The sequence below is a fragment of the Mytilus californianus genome, unplaced genomic scaffold (assembly GCF_021869535.1).
Source record: "Mytilus californianus isolate M0D057914Y unplaced genomic scaffold, xbMytCali1.0.p SCAF_6, whole genome shotgun sequence".
Taxonomy (NCBI): Eukaryota; Metazoa; Mollusca; class Bivalvia; order Mytilida; family Mytilidae; genus Mytilus; species Mytilus californianus.
In genome coordinates this window covers 97481933-97503540 of record NW_026262712.1, presented here as the reverse complement: position 1 = coordinate 97503540, position 21608 = coordinate 97481933, and the positions used below count along the sequence as shown (strand labels likewise).

The window sequence follows — 21608 nt, the reverse complement described above, 5'->3', positions numbered from 1 at the left end:
CCGCCTGACAGAATTCCCCCCGGAAACTTTGTTATAAACAATTCCATAATATCTGTTCCTGTTCGAACTACAATTCTATGTCATTTATTCCGTTGGGAACAAATACTGTAATATTTTTTTGCAGTGGCAAACTATTCTATAATATTAATTCCATTTGGAAATTATACTATCAAGGAACTTATACTTCATGACATTTATGCCTTATCAAGAGTGACTCTAAAAACTAGAATTCTTTTTTTTAGTTCTTTGCGCTTATGAGTCCTCTTATTTAATTCTCACTCTTTCATTTACTACAACTACAAGTCTTGGATCAAACCTCCACATATGAATCTGTTCATTTACATGTTACTTTTATAAAATTTGACTTGGATGGAGAGTTGTCTCATTGGCACTCATACCACATCTTCTTATATCTATTCATAGACTACTTGAACCATTAAAGAGCTATTGCTTTTTATTCTGTAAGTTTATTCCTGTTAAAGGAACACACATGGACTATGAATAATACACTGGTCTTGAAGATAATTTTAAAAAATTGCCTCACCTCTATCGATGGCAATTGGGACATAAAACAAATTAGTCTGTATATAAAACTTAATCCATAACCTTTTTTTCGAAATTTGATTTTGTTGTGGAATGAATAAATACCTAAAAATTTCAAAAATATTGTTAAAGATAACCTGCGTCACAACTGAAATAATAAGCTGCAAGTTTAAGAATAAAGATCACTAATAAAAACAAACAGCATCGATAGATTGTACCAAATGCCATTTTTGTTTGACCTCAATTCTTAATTTTTCCGTTAAGAAAATAAGATTCTAATTGGTATCTTCCGTCTCTTTTTCCAAACTCTGTCGGGCAAATGTGACCATGATAGATGATTTTGGATATTCCATAAAGGTCCACTTTTGTAAAATACATTTAAATCAAACGATTTTACCATAATTATACACGTAAAACCACGCGACGTTTTGCGATGAATGAATATATATGCTGTTTTATCCAAAATCCAATTCATATAGAAAAACCTACCAAAGTTCTATCAATATGGAATAAACAAGTGATATTTCATGTTAAACACAAAAATGCTGACTACTAGGCTGGTGGTACCATAGGAAACATAATTATAACAAAATGAAAATAGCTTTTCTGGATTAGCCTCTATCAGGAACGGTCAAAGCTAAATATTTGAAAGCCAATGATGTATAAGGAACCGAAACAGGTGGAGCCAAATGACCAAAAAGACATTGTTAACCCCTTCAAAGATGAAATTTATAAGAACGAAAAGAGGAAATGTTTCTTCAATATTGTTAAATCTGGTCTACGTTAAAGGGTTGGGGAACATATTGAATTAAAGTAGGCTTGATGATATAATAATAGTGTTGGGAATTATTTAATTTCTATAACCATACGTTCAATAAACCTAACCAATTTAAAAATAAAAATAACCAAAAGCCATTTAAGTTTCATTATGTAAATGAATGCTTCTGAATGATTATCCGGATCTTTTAGCTCGTGTTGGAAAAGTGCATTTTGCTTTTTCTATATTGCTTTTTTTCATCGTTATAATCACATTAGTATCTCTTTGTATGAAACTTAATTCATTACTGGTATTACTTAATTAATGGTTATTATTGTGTATACAGCACGATTTATAAATTGTAATTAACAAACATTAATGATCTGATGAGTTTTCAACTGATTTTTATAGTTTGTTCTTATGTTGTGCTGTTATCACCACTGTCCCAGATTTAGGGGGGGGGGGGGGGGGGGGGGGGGGGTTAGCGCTTACAAATATGTTTAACCCCGCCACATTCTTTAAGTGCCTGTCCCAAGTCAAGAGCCTGTAGTTCAGTGGTTGTCGTTAGTTCATGTCTGTCCTATTTGTTTTTCGTAAATTATTTTTTATGAACTAGGCCGTTAGTTTTCTCAGCTGAATTGTTTCACATTTTTCATTACAATATTAAAATAGTATCAATTACTATTACTATTTTAATATTGTAATGAAGAAAGTTTACATAAATCGAAGGAAAAAACCCACTTTACATGTGAAGTAGTAGCCGCTAACCCTTCCGGAGCACCCAAGGGTATCCCCTGTTTTTGTCCGTGTTCCTCAGTATTTAGTTTACTATGTAGTGTTTTGTAGATTTGCTAGTCTTTTTGTCGTTTATCGTTTTTGTCATGGTGTTGTCAGTTTTTGTCATGGTGTTGTCAGTTTTTGTCATGTCATGGTGTTGTCAGTTTTTGTCATGGTGTTGTCAGTTTTTGTCATGTCATGGTGTTGTCAGTTTTTGTCATGGTGTTGTCAGTTTTCTTCGACTTATGAGTTTTGATTGTCCTCTTGGTATCTTCCGCCTTTTTTAAATTCGTCAAAATTTGATTTGATAGAACAATCTAATTACATCTAACGACTCCAGATGAATCATTGCTTGAGATATTTAAGACGTCATCGACAATAGTAAATACCTAAAAGCGATACAGTGTACAATGTAGTACCGTATTATAAAATATAAGACCATGTAATTACTGAAAGTAAGCTAAAAGTACATACACATAAATCATCCTATATTACTGTCTACCGGTTATTGTTATATCGTGATAACGAAATAAATATATCGATATAACGATATAAATATTGTGATAACGATATAAATATATCGAGATAACGATTTAATTAAATCGAAATAACGATATATATATATTGAGATAACGATATAATATTATTTTTTTGTAGGTCCTCTATGGGCTTCCGTAGTATTAGGTTACATTAGTGAAACGTTGAACTATTTTAAAAAGCGCTGTATTAAAATGGGATTTGTTTTGATATGAATGTTCTATCATCAATCATAGATCATAGTTGATAGGCAATTCTGTGTTTAAGATGTTCTGAATTTTATTTCGATCGAAATGCTATTTCATTCTCAGACCAATCAATTTTGTTGATATAATGAAATGAAATGCAAAAGTATATTGTCGTGAAGTGACTATAAACCATTGCCGTATTAATTTGGCCGAGTCTGATAAGTTATTTTATCTTTGCTATTTACATAAAACATGTACATTATATGAATACTATCAATTGATTTTGTATTTGCAATGTCTCCGCAGTGAGTTTAGATTCTCATATACATGTTAGAGACATATTTAATGAATATATTGAATTTATATCAATATGATTATATAAAGGATGGAAATAATTGTGCTTGAATTGTATGTATTCTATCATAATTACTATGTAAATATTCCATTTTGAAAATTACTTACTCTATAAGTATGCATTAATGTGTGCGCCATGCAATAGAATATAATTAATTTACAAGTATAAACAATGATCCCTGTGCATTGGGTTTAACTCATCATGCAAGATATATTTGGTTCGTGAAAGGATTTCCTCAGAATTGGGTAATGATTGTAGATCTTTGATGTTTTCATACTTATTTTTTCACTTCACATATTGTATAGATACCCGTCTTTTGTGGATGCCTGTATGTTGACCTTGAGATGTCTTTTTACTGTTTTTGTTTTTGGGTGGCAGTTTTCTTGACGTACACCTGATATCTCTTTTTATTCATGCGAAATAATTCTGATTGTGGGTTTAGAATGATATTTTGTACTGTTTTCAAATATAAAAAATAACTTTCTATTTGGTTTCAATGGTACTAGAACACACCCGCGAAATCGCGGGCATTTAGAGCGTGGTTGAAAGTATGTAAACTGTAGTAGGATGAATTTTTGTAAAAGATTTTATGACTGGAGAATTTCAGGAAAGGTATCAAAAGTCATAGGTACTGCGACAGGACAATATTTTCTGGCCCGCTCCCTTTTTAATAAAGTCCGTTATTTTTTTTGTTTTCTGTTAATTTCAATTATTTTCGGGTTTTCTGTATACCATGAACATACATAATTGTTTATCATAAATAAAGTGTATTTGCTATTTACTATCAATTCCAAATTTATCATCCACGGCGGTCACTGATATATTATATAGAGAATCTTTATATTTTATAGTAGTATGATCATAGTATACATGCAGATAAACGCGAAAATAATTGTCCTGTCCCCGAGTACTTATGAAAATTATGTGTATTTTAAAACAGTCCTAAACTTAACTGGACCCCTGCTGTTGTTTCGCTCTAATCTACACAGTTTGTGTCGAAGTATCAATCAGCGGGTGGCCAGTTAAGTCCTAAACAGAAGTCTTGTCTATGACTTAAAAGTCCGTCCGATGACGGAAACAATATCCGGACTCCTTTATTTTCGTTTTTCTCCCAAAATAACCCAAACTGAATAATCATTAGAATAGATGACAAATGCGACTATGCATGGTACCTATAGGACACAGAGGCATGATGATTAAATTATTGCGGAAGGAAGAGAAACGACACACAAAATGAGGTCTTCTCATTTAATAGTATATATAGATACCTATAGGACACAGAGGCACGATGATTAAATTATTGTGGAAGGAAGAGAAGCGACACACAAAATGAGGTCTTCTCATTTAATAGTATAGATAGATACCTATAGGACACAGAGGCACGATGATTAATTTATTGTGGAAGGAAGAGAAGCGACACACAAAATGAGGTCTTCTCATTTAATAGTATAGATGTATGTACCATTTAATAGATGCATACTTGTTAGGCAGTCATCAACAAGTGAGTAAAAGAGACGTCATAAAATCTATTGTTTTACTTATCAGGTGAAAATGTTTAAAAACTTGTCAATTATCAGATAAAGAAAAACATCTTATATATGAATTTTAGAGGGCATCCCATGCCAATTTTAGTTTAAATCGATCAAGTTGTTTAAAAGAAGTTGAAAATGTGAAAAATAAACCCGTATGGATGGACGAAGGTCGTAGATAGTATTTATGAAAGGGTCCAAATTCAGTTTTCTGAGCATGAAATAATGTATTTTGTTTTGTGATACGTTTGTTTGTCTTTTCAAGGAATCGAAATCAGAATAGAATTTTCCCAGCAAAAAAATATTTATTTTCAGTAAAACTGTTTATATTCCAATATTTAAGCCTAAAACGTTATTTTACTTTATTTGTCTATTCCATGCCTATATACACTATATAACGATAAATGAGTAATAACAGGTTGTGTAAATAAGATATCTTTCTTGTGCGAACTAGACTTCATATTAGAACGAGATAATATGGCGTGGAAAAAAATAAATTAAAATGCTGAATTTCGGGATTATGTCAATTTCTGGTGTTAGTCAAAGACAAATGACAACACAACGGAACAATCAGCAGTGGGAGTAGCCTCCTTCGATAAATTCCCCCTCTACATTTCATAGATATGAACAAATGCACTGTGGAAATTTGCACTTAAATGCAAAATAATTCAGATGTGCTTTAAAACGAAACCTTTCTTTGAAAATCAATACTCAAATATCTCCCAAAAGCAAGACCTGAGTACCATACCAATGAATGATCAACAAAAACAGTTAGTTACTGTTAATCCTGAGTAATGTATTGAATATATTGGTTATCTTACATCTTATGTAAGAGCGGCAGAACATCAGATTTCTCGTTTTATCAGATAAAAAAGATACTATCATCTTACTTGATATTTTTCATGTTGGGGCCTTTTATTGCCGACCATACGGTATGGGGTTTTCTCATTGGTTGCCTATAGTTGCTTACATCCACTTCATTTGAACTTTGGTGGATAGTTGTCTCATTGGCAATCATACCACATCTCCATATTTTTATATTATAACTATTGGGTTTTTATAAATACTTCGAAGTTTTTTAAAACTCAGTGAGCATATCATTTGTCACTGGTTTGTTATATTTTTAAGTACTAAATTTGGATACACAACGAAGTCCATATTGTTCAGCAATCGTTGTACCATTCTAGATTTCATGGGAATAACGGAGGATGTAAAACTGTCTCTATGAAATCCATACATATCGTATTAGATTGTTAAATGAACGGTTACTGACGTAATTAAAAAAACCTACTGACAAATAAAACGTCGATAGCACCAGGATTTTTGGATCGATTGGATGCTTAGGTTGTTGTTGATTTGAGAAGCTGCGTTAAATTCACCGGACAATTAATACTATTTGTTTTCTGATTTGTACCAATCAATAATAAGTCTTGGATAGAATCAGTATGTAAGTATTATGGTTGGAATGACTTACAAATGACTAGTAAACGATGGACAAGAAACCAGTAAACAAAGAACAAGTAACCAGCAAACATGGCTTGAATCAGAAAAAAATCTCTACATTGAAATAAACCACTTTGTATACGAGTCTAAGAAAGGACTTGTACGGAAACACAGATCCTGGCTTGAAAATTATATGTTACAAACAATCGTACCGGATAATTTGACAATAATAATACAAACAAATTTACCAAACACTGACTAGGAATAGAAGACGACAAATACTGTGGAATATCGCATTGTATAAGGTAAGATTTTCCCGTATCTTAAATCTCTTCTTGTCAATAATCATTTAACACAGAAGTATTGAAGAGTGTCTTATAAACATCATACAAATTTACACGTTCATCAGATTGATGCACATTGTAGTTATACATTTTCTAGACGGGTAATTTTTGGTAAAATATTGTGATATATGGTACATCGTTGCTCAGGGGAAAAAGTCACTGTAACACTGCTTATGGTGATACTAACAAACATGGTAATCTAATCAAATACGTTTTCCTGTGGCTTAGAGGTTTTCATTAAGACTGATTTTTTTTTACTCTTATTGTTTTTTACTTACTTTCATCAAAATAAACAAACCGTGATGTGAAATAAGTATTTTTAAATAGAAATTCATCTCTAACACCGTTGAAATTTAACAAATTTTACTTATTAATCAAAGTCTGACATTTCTTTATGCAGTGACTGCAAACCATCATTAAAATAAATCCCCTTAAAATTCCACGATTGTCATCATATTGTTACATAGCATGGCATAAGTGAGCCTGTTGTGTTAATACTATCTGTATATGGTTTGCTTTCATATTCTTGTTGATGTAACCAATCTTTTAAATTTTCTTTACACAACTAAATTACCTTTTTCACAACCTAATCATATCAGTCTACACAAGAGACGATAATGATCACTTACTAGGTAGATTTTGTTTTTTTCAGCATTTTTTTTTTCTATTTATTCATTTTTTTGTTTTTAATCTTGACTTTATCACCTCAAATTACACAATAAAGAACAGTACTGTAAAGCTCTCCGATAGCAGGACATATTAGGTCGATATCATGGACAAGAGAAGTGGATGATACCAAATGGATATTCTAACTCATAAGTCGATGACAAACAGATAACGCCATGGAGGAAATAGAAAAAACGACCGCAAGACAAACAACAGTATAGGTACTGAATTAAATAGGAATAGAAAAAAATGTGTAGAAAACGTCAAACTTTTAGTAACCTTACAATATGGATTGTGAAAGTTTTCTAGTATTCACTCATTCGTTTCTTTGTCTATGACATATCCTTAGATAAAAAAAAATCATGCGCTCACTCCTAAAAAGTGGCAGAATAGTCTTAATAAATTTTACAAGTTGTCAATATTTAAATCATATTAAAACTAGAATTCAACCTCCAGATGTATGATTGACCTTAGTGGGGTCTGATTGTTCTTATATCTTTATATCTACTGTTTCGTCTTTTCTTTAATTTGTCCATCTTTTTAAGCATATCTTTATAAAAATCTGTATGGTCACCATTTCCTTTGAAATATAAAGCCTTTCAAAACAAAGTTCGAATTACGAGAATTGTGTATGAAGAACTACAGAATCCGACACGATAGACATTCAGTTATATTTTAGGGTAAGGGAATTCCCATAAACTGATTGGTTACTAGTATGTTATAATCGACAGTGTATAAGGTATAGACATGATAGACATTAGATCATTTTTAAGGGTAAGGGAATTCCCATGAACTGATTGGTTATAATCGACAGTGTATAAGGTAATGATAGACATTCAGTCATGTTTTAGGGTAAGGGAATTCACATGTACTGATTGGTTATAATCGACAGTGTATAAGGTAATGATAGACATTCAGTCATGTTTTAGGGTTAGGAAATTCACATGTACTGATTGGTTATAATCGACAGTGTATAAGGTAATGATAGACATTCAGTCATGTTTTAGGGTTAGGAAATTCACATGTACTGATTGGTTATAATCGACAGTGTATAAGGTAATGATAGACATTCAGTCATGTTTTAGGGTTAGGGAATTCACATGAACTGATTGGTTATAATCGACAGTGTATAAGGTAATGATAGACATTCAGCCATGTTTTAGGGTAAGGAAATTCACATGAACCGATTGGTTATAATCGACAGTGTATAAAGTAATGATAGACATTCAGTCATGTTTTAGGGTAAGGGAATTCACATGAACTGATTGGTTATAATCGACAGTGTATAAGGTAATGATAGACATTCAGTCATGTTTTAGGGTAAGGGAATTCCAATGAACTAATTGGTTATAATCGACAGTGTATAAGGTAATGATAGACATTCAGTCATGTTTTAGGGTAAGGGAATTCCCATGTACTGATTGGTTATAATCGACAGTGTATAAGGTAATGATAGACATTCAGTCATGTTTTAGGGTTAGGGAATTTCCATGAACTGATTAATTATAATCGACAGTGTATAAGGTAATGATAGACATTCAGTCATGTTTTAGGGTTAAGGAATTCACATGTACTGATTGGTTATAATCGACAGTGTATAAAGTAATGATAGACATTCAGTCATGTTTTAGGGTAAGGGAATTCACATGTACTGATTGGTTATAATCGACAGTGTATAAAGTAAAGATAGACATTCAGTCATGTTTTAGGATTAGGGAATTCACATGTACTGATTGGTTATAATCGACAGTGTATAAGGTAATGATAGACATTCAGTCATGTTTTAGGGTAAGGGAATTCACATGTGCTGATTGGTTATAATCGACAGTGTATAAAGTAATGATAGACATTCAGTCATGTTTTAGGGTTAAGGAATCCCCATGTACTGATTGGTTATAATCGACAGTGTATAAGGTAATGATAGACATTCAGTCATGTTTTAGGGTTAGGGAATTCACATGTACTGATTGGTTATAATCGACAGTGTATAAAGTAATGATAGACATTCAGTCATGTTTTAGGGTTAGGGAATTCACTTGTACTGATTGGTTATAATCGACAGTGTATAAAGTAATGATAGACATTCAGTCATGTTTTAGGGTTAGGAAATTCATAAGTACTGATTGGTTATAATCGACAGTGTATAAGGTAATGATAGACATTCAGTCATGTTTTAGGGTTAGGGAATTCACATGAACTGATCGGTTATAATCGACAAAGTATAAGGCAATGATAGACATTCAGTCATGTTTTAGGGTTAGGGAATTCACATGTACTGATTGGTTATAATCGACAGTGTATAAAGTAATGATAGACATTCAGTCATGTTTTAGGGTTAGGGAATTCATATGAACTGATCGGTTATAATCGACAAAGTATAAGGCAATGATAGACATTCAGTCATGTTTTAGGGTTAGGGAATTCACATGTACTGATTGGTTATAATCAACAGTGTATAAGGTAATGATAGACATTCAGTCATGTTTTAGGGTTAGGGAATTCACATGTACTGATTGGTTATAATCGACAGTGTATAAGGTAATGATAGACATTCAGTCATGTTTTAGAGTAAGGGAATTCACATCAACCGATTGGTTATAATCGACAGTGTATAAGGTAATAATAGACACTCAGTCATGTTTTAGGGTAAGGGAATTCACATGAACTGATTGGTTATAATCGACAGTGTATAAGGTAATGATAGACATTCAGTCATGTATTAGGGTTAGGGAATTCACATGAACTGATTGGTTATAATCGACAGTGTATAAGGTAATAAGGTAATGATAGACATTCAGTTATGATTTAGGGTTAGGGAATTCACATGAACTGATTGGTTATAATCGACAGTGTATAAGGTAATGATAGACATTCAGTCATGTTTTAGGGTAAGGGCATTCCAATGAACTAATTGGTTATAATCGACAGTGTATAAGGTAATGATAGACATTCAGTCATGTTTTAGGGTAAGGGAATTCACATGAACTGATTGGTTATAATCGACAGTGTATAAGGTAATGATAGACATTCAGTCATGTTTTAGGGTTAGGGAATTCACATGAACTGATTGGTTATAATCGACAGTGTATAAGGTAATGATAGACATTCAGTCATGAGTTAGGGTTAGGGAATTTACATGTACTGATTGGTTATAATCGACAGTGTATAAGGTAAAAATAGACATTCAGTCATGTTTTAGGGTAAGGGAATTCCAATGAACTAATTGGTTATAATCGACAGTGTATAAGGTAATGATAGACATTCAGTCATGTTTTAGGGTTAGGGAATTCACATGTACTGATTGGTTATAATCGACAGTGTATAAGGTAATGATAGACATTCAGTCATGTTTTAGGGTTAGGGAATTCACATGTACTGATTGGTTATAATCGACAGTGTATAAAGTAATGATAGACATTCAGTCATGTTTTAGGGTAAGGGAATTCACATGTACTGATTGGTTATAATCGACAGTGTATAAGGTATTGATAGACATTCAGTCATGTTTTAGGGTTAGGGAATTCACATGTACTGATTGGTTATAATGGACAGTGTATAAGGTAATGATAGACATTCAGTCATGTTTTAGGGTAAGGGAATTCACATGAACTGATAGGTTATAATCGACAGTGTATAAGGTAATGATAGACATTCAGTCATGTTTTAGGGTTAGGGAATTCACATCAACTGATTGGTTATAATCGACAGTGTATAAGGTAATGATAGACATTCAGTCATGTTTTAGGGTTAGGGAATTAACATGTACTGATTGGTTATAATCGACAGTGTATAAAGTAATGATAGACATTCAGTCATGTTTTAGGGTAAGGGAATTCACATCAACCGATTGGTTATAATCGACAGTGTATAAGGTAATGATAGACATTCAGTCATGTTTTAGGGTTAGGGAATTCACATGAACTGATCGGTTATAATCGACAGTGTATAAGGTAATGATAGACATTCAGTCATGTTTTAGGGTAAGGAAATTCACATGTACTGATTGGTTATAATCGACAGTGTATAAAGTAATGATAGACATTCAGTCATGTTTTAGGGTAAGGGAATTCCAATGAACTGATTGGTTATAATCGACAGTGTATAAGGTAATGATAGACATTCAGTCATGTTTTAGGGTAAGGGAATTCCAATGAACTAATTGGTTATAATCGACAGTGTATAAGGTAATGATAGACAGTCAGTCATGTTTTAGGGTAAGGGAATTCACATGTACTGATTGGTTATAATCGACAGTGTATAAGGTATTGATGGACATTCAGTCATGTTTTAGGGTTAGGGAATTCCCATGAACTGAGTGGTTATGTTATAATCGACAGGGTATAAGGTATAGACGTGATAGACATTAGATCATGTTTTAGGGTTAGGGAGTTCACATGTACTGATTGGTTATGATCGACAGTGTATAAGGTAATGATAGACATTCGGTGATGTTTTAGGGTAAGAGAATTCCCATGAACTGATTGGTTATAATGATCTATAATCAACAACGTATGTCTAGATAAGAGATATTTTGATACAAAAACCTTATCACTGACTATGTCTTACTTGATGTTGATATAAGGAACTGTTTACCCATCCAGAATGTATGAGTTCAAACACGATTTTTTGTAGTGTTCTTGTGATCAAAATTATTGTTTACTTTCTGTGTATTGTTATATATTCTTTTATTATGTTATTTGTCTGTTCGTCTTTTTAGTACCCTATCGGCATTTTTGTTTTTGTTTATTGCTATATGGTAACGTCGGGTTTTCTTCGACTAATGATATTAGAATTTCCTCTAAGCTTAGATTACTTCTTTCTGTGTAATAAACAGTCTATAAAATAATTACTGAGAGCACGAATACATTTAATAATAAGCACATTGCTTTATAATCGATTTTATTATTGAATATGCCAGGAAATATGTCGACAGATCGTTCTTCTTTTCAAATACATCCCTAGTAATGTCATGCGAAAACTGAACAGCTGACGAAGCGGTTTATTGATTTGGTTTAAAATCTGCAAATTCAAATATATATACATGTGATGATTTCTAACAAAATTATAAACTGAAACTTGTTAATGTATCAATCATACTTATAAATCAACGTAACACGACTGTAATAATGAATTCCAACATACGTTCACCAATAGTTACAATGATGGAAAATACAACTGACAGATTGAACATTTGAATTAACGAGAGTAAAATAGTGTTAGCTGCTTCGCTTTCCCGTTAGTTATTATGTTTGTCATTATCTAATAGTTAGAAGGAAATCGAATTATGTAAATTAAAAAAAGAAATTCTTTAATAATCTTATTCGCACCATCCTTATTTTGTGGTTTTGTAGTAGAAGGAATTTGACAGACATTTTCAGGGGTCGGAGCAAGGAACTGCTTTCTTATATGAATCTATTAACATATTTAAAAGCGCTTAGATGGGGTCAGACAGACTCCCTGTGACAAATATCAGAAAACCATCTTTGACGACCAAAGCGCTTTGGTACAGGATTTTGATATTGTAGTTTCCTTTGATTGCACTGAATATTATTTTTGTTAATTTTTTATGCCACATTCAATTGTACTTAACACTACTTTGCATGTTTTACTAGTTTGTGATACATTTATCAACCTTGATACAATCTCTTAGGTAACTAAAAGACTGAAATCGACATTACATAGGTTTTACGGTCATCATCACGAATTGGTTGATGTCGCTGTCTCAGCTCAATATATATATATAGCGACATGTTTTCACGGTCTTAGATCTTAAGATACCAGTAAAGTCGTATGATTAGTAATTTTACACATTTGGTCTTGTTCCCGATTGTGACATTTTTACTGAATGTGATTTCGCATGGCGAGTGATGTCGACGCACTCGGTCAAGCTTCCTTTCGAGTTCATGCAATTCTCTCCGATTCTGTTTGTTTCCTTGATTTGTTTTTTCGTAATTAATTTTCCAGATTTGAACACCGATAAACTGATGTCACCTTAATATATTCTCCATTCTGAAAAACACAAGGCAAGTAACTCGACGCCATGTTGTTTAAATTTAAAATTACGCACACTAAAGTTGCATTAAAATGCAGATGAGGTTTCTTTTCTCAAACTTTTACCTGAGGGAAATAATCGTTTTCCGGATTGACACCTTATTTCCTTGAAACCAATTTGGAACACGTTGTTCCGAAAAAAAACAAAAAACCGGGAACATTTAGATTCTTAATCATTTTTTTTTTCAACAAGATGGCGTGTTTTTATGTATAGATAGTGCAATATGGGGTTGTATCTATACACCTACATTAGACAAGACAAGCAAAGCAGTATTAAGTATGTGGTATAAAAAGGGAACTTGAATGTTTAGTGTAAACAATAAAAAAAAATAATATCAAAATCCTGTTCTTGTACCAAAGCGGCTGTGGTAACGACTGTAATAGTATGTTTTGATGAATTCTTGCTTCCTTGTTTTTCTTCATGTGTCTTATTACTGTCAACTTCATTTCACATTTACGTCTTCTAGCTCTGAAAAGCAATTTATCTAAATCAACTCACTGATTTAAAGGACATAGATATTTTACAGAATACAATTAACGAGGCCGTTAGTTAGTGACAAATTACTCAAATCATGTATCAAATCAAAAATGTTACACCCAGCTCTCTTTGTTCTACCAGGGGTGATCTGAGCCGGATCACCCCTACCAGATCACCCTGGCTTGAGTTTCTTTGTTCTGCATGCTTTCCTTTGTTCTGTAACATTATGGCGGGAATGTCAAATCCACAATAAAACTAAAAATCATTTATACGGAAAAGACTAACTATCAAAATGTATGTAGAAAAAATCCAGTGTCTATGATGGGATTCGAACTTAAGACATTTAGCATAGAGACGCACGATTCATACCCCTACACCAGGACGACTAGATACAAACTTTCTGTTAATGTAACATATCTAAACATTGTGTCCGGGGCTCATAAAGGATAAATACTATATAGTAATATATAAAGTATATTATAATGATTGTGTGGCGTTCTAAACTACATTTTATGAAGCGTAAATGTTTTTTTTTTTTATCTAATCTGGAACAGCTGGGATTTAATAATATCCCATTCGGACTTGGTGTGTCAGTGCAAGAACAACCTAACTCTGGCCTCCGGCCATCAGGATGATCTTATACTGACACTCGTCCTCATTGGATAACTATTACAGAAGTGAAGGTTTAGAATAAATAAAGTTTCTGCATCTCTAGATGTCTTTTTAGATAGTATTATTATGGTAAACGATAACATTCAATCTATTCATTTACCGCTGTTTGTCTTTAGCTGACCCGGTCTACATGGCCAGTTTGAGCTTTTGTCATCACTTACCTCCTTAGTTCGTCCATCGTCCATCGTCCATCGTCCTTCGCCGTCCGTTGGCATTTACAAAAAAAAAATACTCTTGAACTACTGTGTCAAATTGAACCAAAATTGACCACACTCATGCTAGGAATATGTTATATACTTGATTTGTATATGGTTGTTGGAAACGTAGTTCAGTACATATCATACCGGAATCACAGGGGTGCTCCGGGATGATGTTTGTAAATAGTATAATCATCTATATCCTATGTATCATATTTCATTAGCATGCCTATCTCTCTCTCTTTCCCACTGCATGTTAAGGTAGTCACACACAAATATATTTAGAGCAGTGAAATTAGATTTTAGAAACGATTTCGTCCTTTAATAGTCCCCCAAGGACGTTGAAGATATTTAATGTAAAATATGTCCAATGATTCCACCTGCCAACCAACATAACCGCCTAAGACTAAAAATAGAACATTAAATAACCGCCAAGACTAAAAATAGAACATAGATAATAGATTGATTGATTGATTGGTAGGTGTTTAACGCCACTTTCAACACTGTTGTGCTATTTAGTGGCGGTCAGTTTTTATTGGTGGAGGAAGCCGGAGTGCCCGGAGAAAACCACCGACCTTCGGTAGGAAAACTGACTATCCTAGCCAATTAAGCTTGGAGTCGAGTGCACCTGCCCCGTGCGGGATTCGAACTCACAACCTCAGTGTTGACTGGCTAGTGATACAGTAGTTTGACTACTTAGACCACTCGGCCACCGAGGCCCCCATATAGATAATAGAAATGGTCAGTATGTCAAGATCTACATATTGTCTGTTCCGACCAAAAGTGTGAGACAATCCCTTGTATTGTCCTTAAATTGCAAATTTTACCATTGAATTTTTCCCTATTATCTTGAAAACTAAAGTAGATAGAAACTTTGAATAGCAAATATGATCAGGAAAATAAGATTTTACAAATAACTCAAAATCGCCAAAATTGTCAGTTGACTCTGAACATGAATTATTGCCCTTAAATTACGTTTTTGATTAAAAAAAATCGTTTTGGGCGAGAAACTGTAAAAGCATAGAAGTGATCTATATATAGGTCAAAAAGAAGATATTTTCAGAATACTCTTTATAGAAGTTATTGCAGTTTATAATTGATTTCCCCCCAATTTTTACATGTTTGGCGTCAACTATATAGTAGATATAAAAATCTAAAATTTCAAAAATGATAAGAAAGACAAGATCTCACAAAAGGTCAGCTTTCAGTAGGACAACCGGATGTGCCTTTTTGGCCAAAATGTGATTCGGCGGCGCTCAGTAGTCCTACGCCGAAAATTGGACTATTTTGCGTCGACCGACGTCAACTGAAAAATGGCGCGCTTTTGTAATGTTTTTTCGTTCGTTTGCTGCAAAGTACCGACGATAAATATTGTTGATTGTAAGCAAATCTATATGAGAAAAATATATGAATTTACATATTATTTTCTTTTTTGAACATTAAAATAAAAGGCAATCTTATTTTTTTATATCTGAACTTATAATTTCGGATATTGATTTTCTGCACTGTAGGATAAAATGCCTATATTAAAAATGGGAACAAAAAAATACCTATCCTTCGATTTAAAAAAAAATTGTACATCATATTCTCGCTAGTTTTTGGCATCGAAATTCGTAAAGAACGTGAGTGTTCAAGCCAGGGCAAAAATTTGTTCCCATTTTAATGTAGGGGTCGCAATTTTTTATAGGTTTTTCCTTGCATGGTCGGTAGATTTAGAAATTGGAAGAGTTTCTGTTTTTAAAGTAAATATTCATTCAATTCTCATGGAAAAGTGAATCAATAGATATTAAACCCCTTTAAAAATAACAATATGTGTCAATACATTATAAAATAATAGATTTTTTTTCGAAATTGAAGAAGGCGCCATTTTCGTCTTTTTATCTATTTCGTCAATTGGTCTGCTATAATTATTAGCTGTTTCTAAAAAATCTCCGCCTCGATTTTTTTTATACTTTCATATAATTATCTTTGGTACATAATGTATATGTTATGAAAAAATTAGGCACTTCTATCGAGTAGAAATCGAGAACGGTCATCTTTATTTTGTATGTTCCCACTATGGGGGGTGGTCCTCCCTAAACCTTGTTTCTGAAGTACACGATAGCTATTCTTCTCTCCAAAATAATTATCCACTAAAATTTATTGAAACATAACAAATATATTTTAAGTCATCAATAAATTCTAACTGCTAGAGATTTTTAGAAGCAGAATTGCCGGAATCGACCTCAACCGATGTTGTGTCAGTATATTATATATACTAGACCAACGTTGTCAATTTCCGGCGCCGAAAATGTCAACGTAAATGTCATTAAACGTTGGATTCTTTACTTCTTTGTAGCAATTGTTTTATCTGAATGCCAAGGAAGTCATGCGATATGTTGAATTCATATCAACGTTATACCAAAACAGGCCGAGCTTGGCAAACTAACAGTTTTAGGCCTACATCATCATGGGATTGATTTGTTGATATCGTACTTCGTTGATCAATCCATATTTATTTCGTGAATATTTTGTTAGATCTTGTTAGTATGTTACCGGCCGATGAGTTTTTAATGAACATCTAATCTGAATAGGCCATAGAAAAGCTATCGGGTTTTTTTCATAAGTTTCCTTTCGTTAATACAGTTATCGTTATGTGTTTTGTTTTGTTTCTTTTTTGGAAAAAAGGGGGGGGGGGTAATTTTGTCAAAGGCATGTGTCATTTTATTGATTCTTAATTTCTTAATTTCTGGTTTGCAGTGTTGGTTAAAACTCTTCATGACTTTACTTTTTAAAAATTTAATGTGCAGTTTCTTAGGGCATTGGTATAACATGTACATGTATATATGACTATTAGACTAGTATTAATATATCTATGCATATGGGGAGGACCATTTGCTATTCTAGGTAGGTGGTGGGAAGGGAATCCTGGTCTGTTCGCACTAGTACTTGTTCGCTCTGGGTCCTGTTACCAATTCGCCCTGTTCTTTTCTTTTATTTTGTCTTGTTTAATCACGAACATATATTGACAGATATACTGTTCCCAGGTTTAATGTAAATTAGTTGAATGAAGTATGTAAAAGAGGGACGAAAGATACCAGAGGGACAGTCAAACTCAAAGATCGAAAACAAACTGACAACGCCATGGCCAAAAATAAAAAGACAAACAGATAAAGAATAGTACAGATGACACAACATAGAAAACCAAAGACTAAGCAACACGAACCCCACCAAAAACTGGGGGTGATCTCAGGTGCTCCGGAAGGGTAATGTAAAAGTTTGTTGACAATTTAGTGAATAAACTGCATAAGCCATAAGTTAACGTGTGAGGTAGTAGGATTTTTTTTTCTGGATTGACTTTTTTAATTGCATCCATTGGTACACATGCTTTTCTTTCTAAATATATTTTCACTTTTGCATACTCACTGATGCAGAATATTCATTTTCAGCCTCTATTGTGTCATGTTATTTAGGGACCTTTTATACATGTAGCTTACTATGCGTTATTGGTTCTGCTCATTGATGAAGGCTGTCAGAGACCTATACATATATTTATTAACCTTTTCGTCATAAGGTATCTGGTGGAGAGTTAATTAATTGTCTCATTGGCAATCATACCCCAACTTCTTATTTTTATATTGGAACTGTAATCAAGTCTTAAGCAGGCAAACTGAAAGGGAACTGTAGTACCTTTAATAAATAACTACTGAAAAACAAGAGTGCACACGCTGAAATGTCTCACCTTCTTTTCTAACCATTGATTTTATGTTGATAGTCCTAAATATAAAGCTTTACTACAAGTAACACATAAACTTAACAAGATCCAAGAAAATGAGGTCAAGGTCAGATCAACCAAATGAGAAATACATGTACACCTTACAATCATTCAATAAACCAAACATAGTTGACCTATTGCTTATAGTTTCTAAGAAACAGTCTTAACCAAGAAAACTTAACATTGACCAATGAACCATGAAAATGAGGTCAAGGTCAGATGAACCATGCCAGACAGACATGTACACCTTACAATCAATGTATGCATTAAATATAGTTGACCTATTCCTTATAGTGTCTAAGAAACAAACTTAACCATGAAAACTCAACATTGACCAATGAACCATGAAAATGAGGTCAAGGTCAGATGAACCATGCCAGACAGACATGTACACCTTACAATCAATTTATGCATTAAAGATAGGTGACCTATTCCTTATAGTGTCTAAGAAACAAACTTAACATGAAAACTTAACATTGACCAATGAACCATGAAAATGAGGTCAAAGTCAGATGATACCTGTCAGACAGACATATACACCTTACAATCCTTCCATACAACACATATAGTTGATCTATTGCTTATAGTTGAAGAAAAACAGACCAAAACACAATAAAATGCTCCGCTGGGCGCAGCTTGATACGACCGCAGAGGTCGAACCCTGAACAGTTGGGGCAAGAATGGACACAACATTCAAGTTTGATACAGCTCTGAATTTGGATTGTGATTAAATATTTGACACAGCATAGGTTTCTGACACAGAATGAATGTGGTCTAAGAACTTAATTTTTTTTAATTTACCTATAATATGGTCCAATATTCAAAATCTAAATACATGGTTAGACTCAGCACATCAAAGAATCCAAAGAATTCAATTTTTGATGAAATCAAACAAAGTTTAATTTTGGAACCTTTTGACCTCAATGTGGACCAATTTGATAACGGGGCCCAAAAATCAAAATACATGGTTAGATTCAGCATATCAAAGAACCCCATATATTCAATTTTTGTTGAAATCAAACAAAGTTTAATTTTGGACCCCAACTTGGACCAACTTGAAAACTGGGCCCATAATAAAAAATCTAAACACATGTTTAGATTCAGCATATCAAAGAACCCCAAGAATTTAATTTTTGTTAAAATCAAACTAAGTTTAATGTTGGACCCTTTGGACCTTAATGTAGACCAATTTAAAAAACGGGACCCAAAATTAAAAATCTAAATACATGGTTAGATTTGGCATATCAAAGAACCCCAATAATTCAATTTTTGATGAAATAAAACAAAGTTTAATTTTGGACCCTTTTGACCTCGATATGAACCAATTTGATAGCGGGGCCCACAAATAAAAAATCTAAATACATGGTTAGATTCAGCATCGCAAAATACCCCATATATTCAATTTTTGTTGAAATCAAACAAAGTTTAATTTTGGACCCCAACTTGGACCAACTTGAAAACTGGGCCCGAAATAAAAAATCTAAATACATGTTTAGATTCAGCATATCAAAGAACCCAATATATTCAATTTTTATTAAAATCAAACTAAGTTTAATTTTGGACCCTTTGGACCTTAATGTAGGCCAATTTGAAAACTGGACCCAGAATTAAAAATCTAAATACACGGTTAGGTTAGGCATATCAAAGAACCCCAATAATTCAATTTTTGATGAAATAAAACAAAGTTTAATTTTGGACCCTTTTGACCTCGATATGAACCAATTTGATAGCGGGGCCCACAAATAAAAAATCTAAATACATGGTTAGATTCAGCATCTCAAAGAACCCCATATATTCAATTTTTGTTGAAATCAAACAAAGTTTAATTTTGGACCCCAATTTGGACCAACTTGAAAACTGGGCCCGAAATCAAAAATCTAACTACATGTTCAGATTCAGCATATCAAAGAACCCCATATATACAATTTTTGTTAAAATCAAACTAAGTTTAATTTTGGACCCTTTGGACCTTAATGTACACCAATTTGAAAACGGGACCAAAAATTAAAAATCTAAATACACGGTCAGGTTTGGCATTACAAATAAATATGGTCAAAGATTTTACAAATCTAATGCGCCAAACATTACTTCTTGAAATTTTTCAATTTTTGAAATTTGAAGAAAAAAAAAATATTTGAAGAATAATTCTTTTTAATTTCTGAAATCTGAAATGAGAAAAAATTGACCCCCACAATTTCTTTTTACCCCCCCCCCCCCCTTTTTTCCCCTAAAAAATTCTTTCCCTCAAGATATGGTCATATGTTAGACAATTTCCAATGGAATTTGCAACCATAATTACCCATTTAAATTTACCATAGTGCTAACTTAATCTATTTTATAATATAATTTAAAATATGGTGTCAAATCTTTCATATGGATTTTTTTGTAAAAAAAAAAGATGCAACATTTACAGATATTTTTACTGGTCTTCCTCTATAAATATGCATTTCTTTCAACATTATTTAAAAGCAGTGTAAGGGAAGTAATCAAAATGTTGTATGTGGATTACCTCCCTTACCCTGTTTTAAATTGTCTTAGTTGTTCATTAACCATTACTTTATACATAATTTAAAAGCAGTGTAAGGGAGGTAATTCAAATGATGTATTTGATTGATCTCCCTTACACTGCTTTAAATTATGTTTTGTACTAAAGTATTTGTCCATATAAAAATGCTTGTTTTTTGCCCCTTTTTTTGCCCCTAATACCTAAAATTTTGAGGCAATAACCCCCAAAATCAATCCCAACCTTCCTTTTGTGGTATTGAATCTTATGGTAAAATTTCATAGAGATCCATTCACTTAAACTAAAGTTAGAGTGCGAAAACCAATGTGTCTTCGGACAACGACGACGACGACGCCAACGTCATACCAATATAAGATCGCAAAATTTTTTTGCGGTCGTATAAAAACTTGACACTGAGAAATGAACCGTGAAAATGAGGTCAAGGTCAAATAAAACCTGCAAGACTGACATGTAAATCATAAAATATTTCCATACACCAAATATATATAGTTGACCTATTGCATATTGGATTAGAAAAAAAGACCAAAACTCAAAAACTTAACTTTGACCACTGAACCATGAAAATGAGGTCAAGGTCAGATGACATCTACCAGTTGGACATGTACACCTTACAATCATTCCATATACCAAATATAGTAGACCTACTGCTTATAGTATCTGATATTTGGACTTTAACACGAAAACTTAACCGTGTTCACTGATCCATGAAATGAGGTCTAGGTCTGACAGGCATGAGGACCTTGCAAGGTACGCACATATTAAATATAGTTATCCTATTACTCATAATAAGAAA

The 21608-nt window shown here is 33.0% G+C and overlaps 1 protein-coding gene across 1 annotated transcript in view; it reads left to right on the top strand.

Annotated features, from left to right (window-relative positions):
- The first annotated feature begins 6007 nt into the window (after positions 1 to 6007).
- The window catches only part of LOC127705390 (DNA damage-regulated autophagy modulator protein 2-like), a 74740-nt gene continuing 59139 nt past the window's right edge, over positions 6008 to 21608 (top strand). Inside the window, exon 1 of the mRNA XM_052209700.1 lies at positions 6008 to 6434. The gene's annotated coding sequence lies outside the window, so the exon portion shown is untranslated. The remainder of the gene's footprint in view (positions 6435 to 21608) is intronic.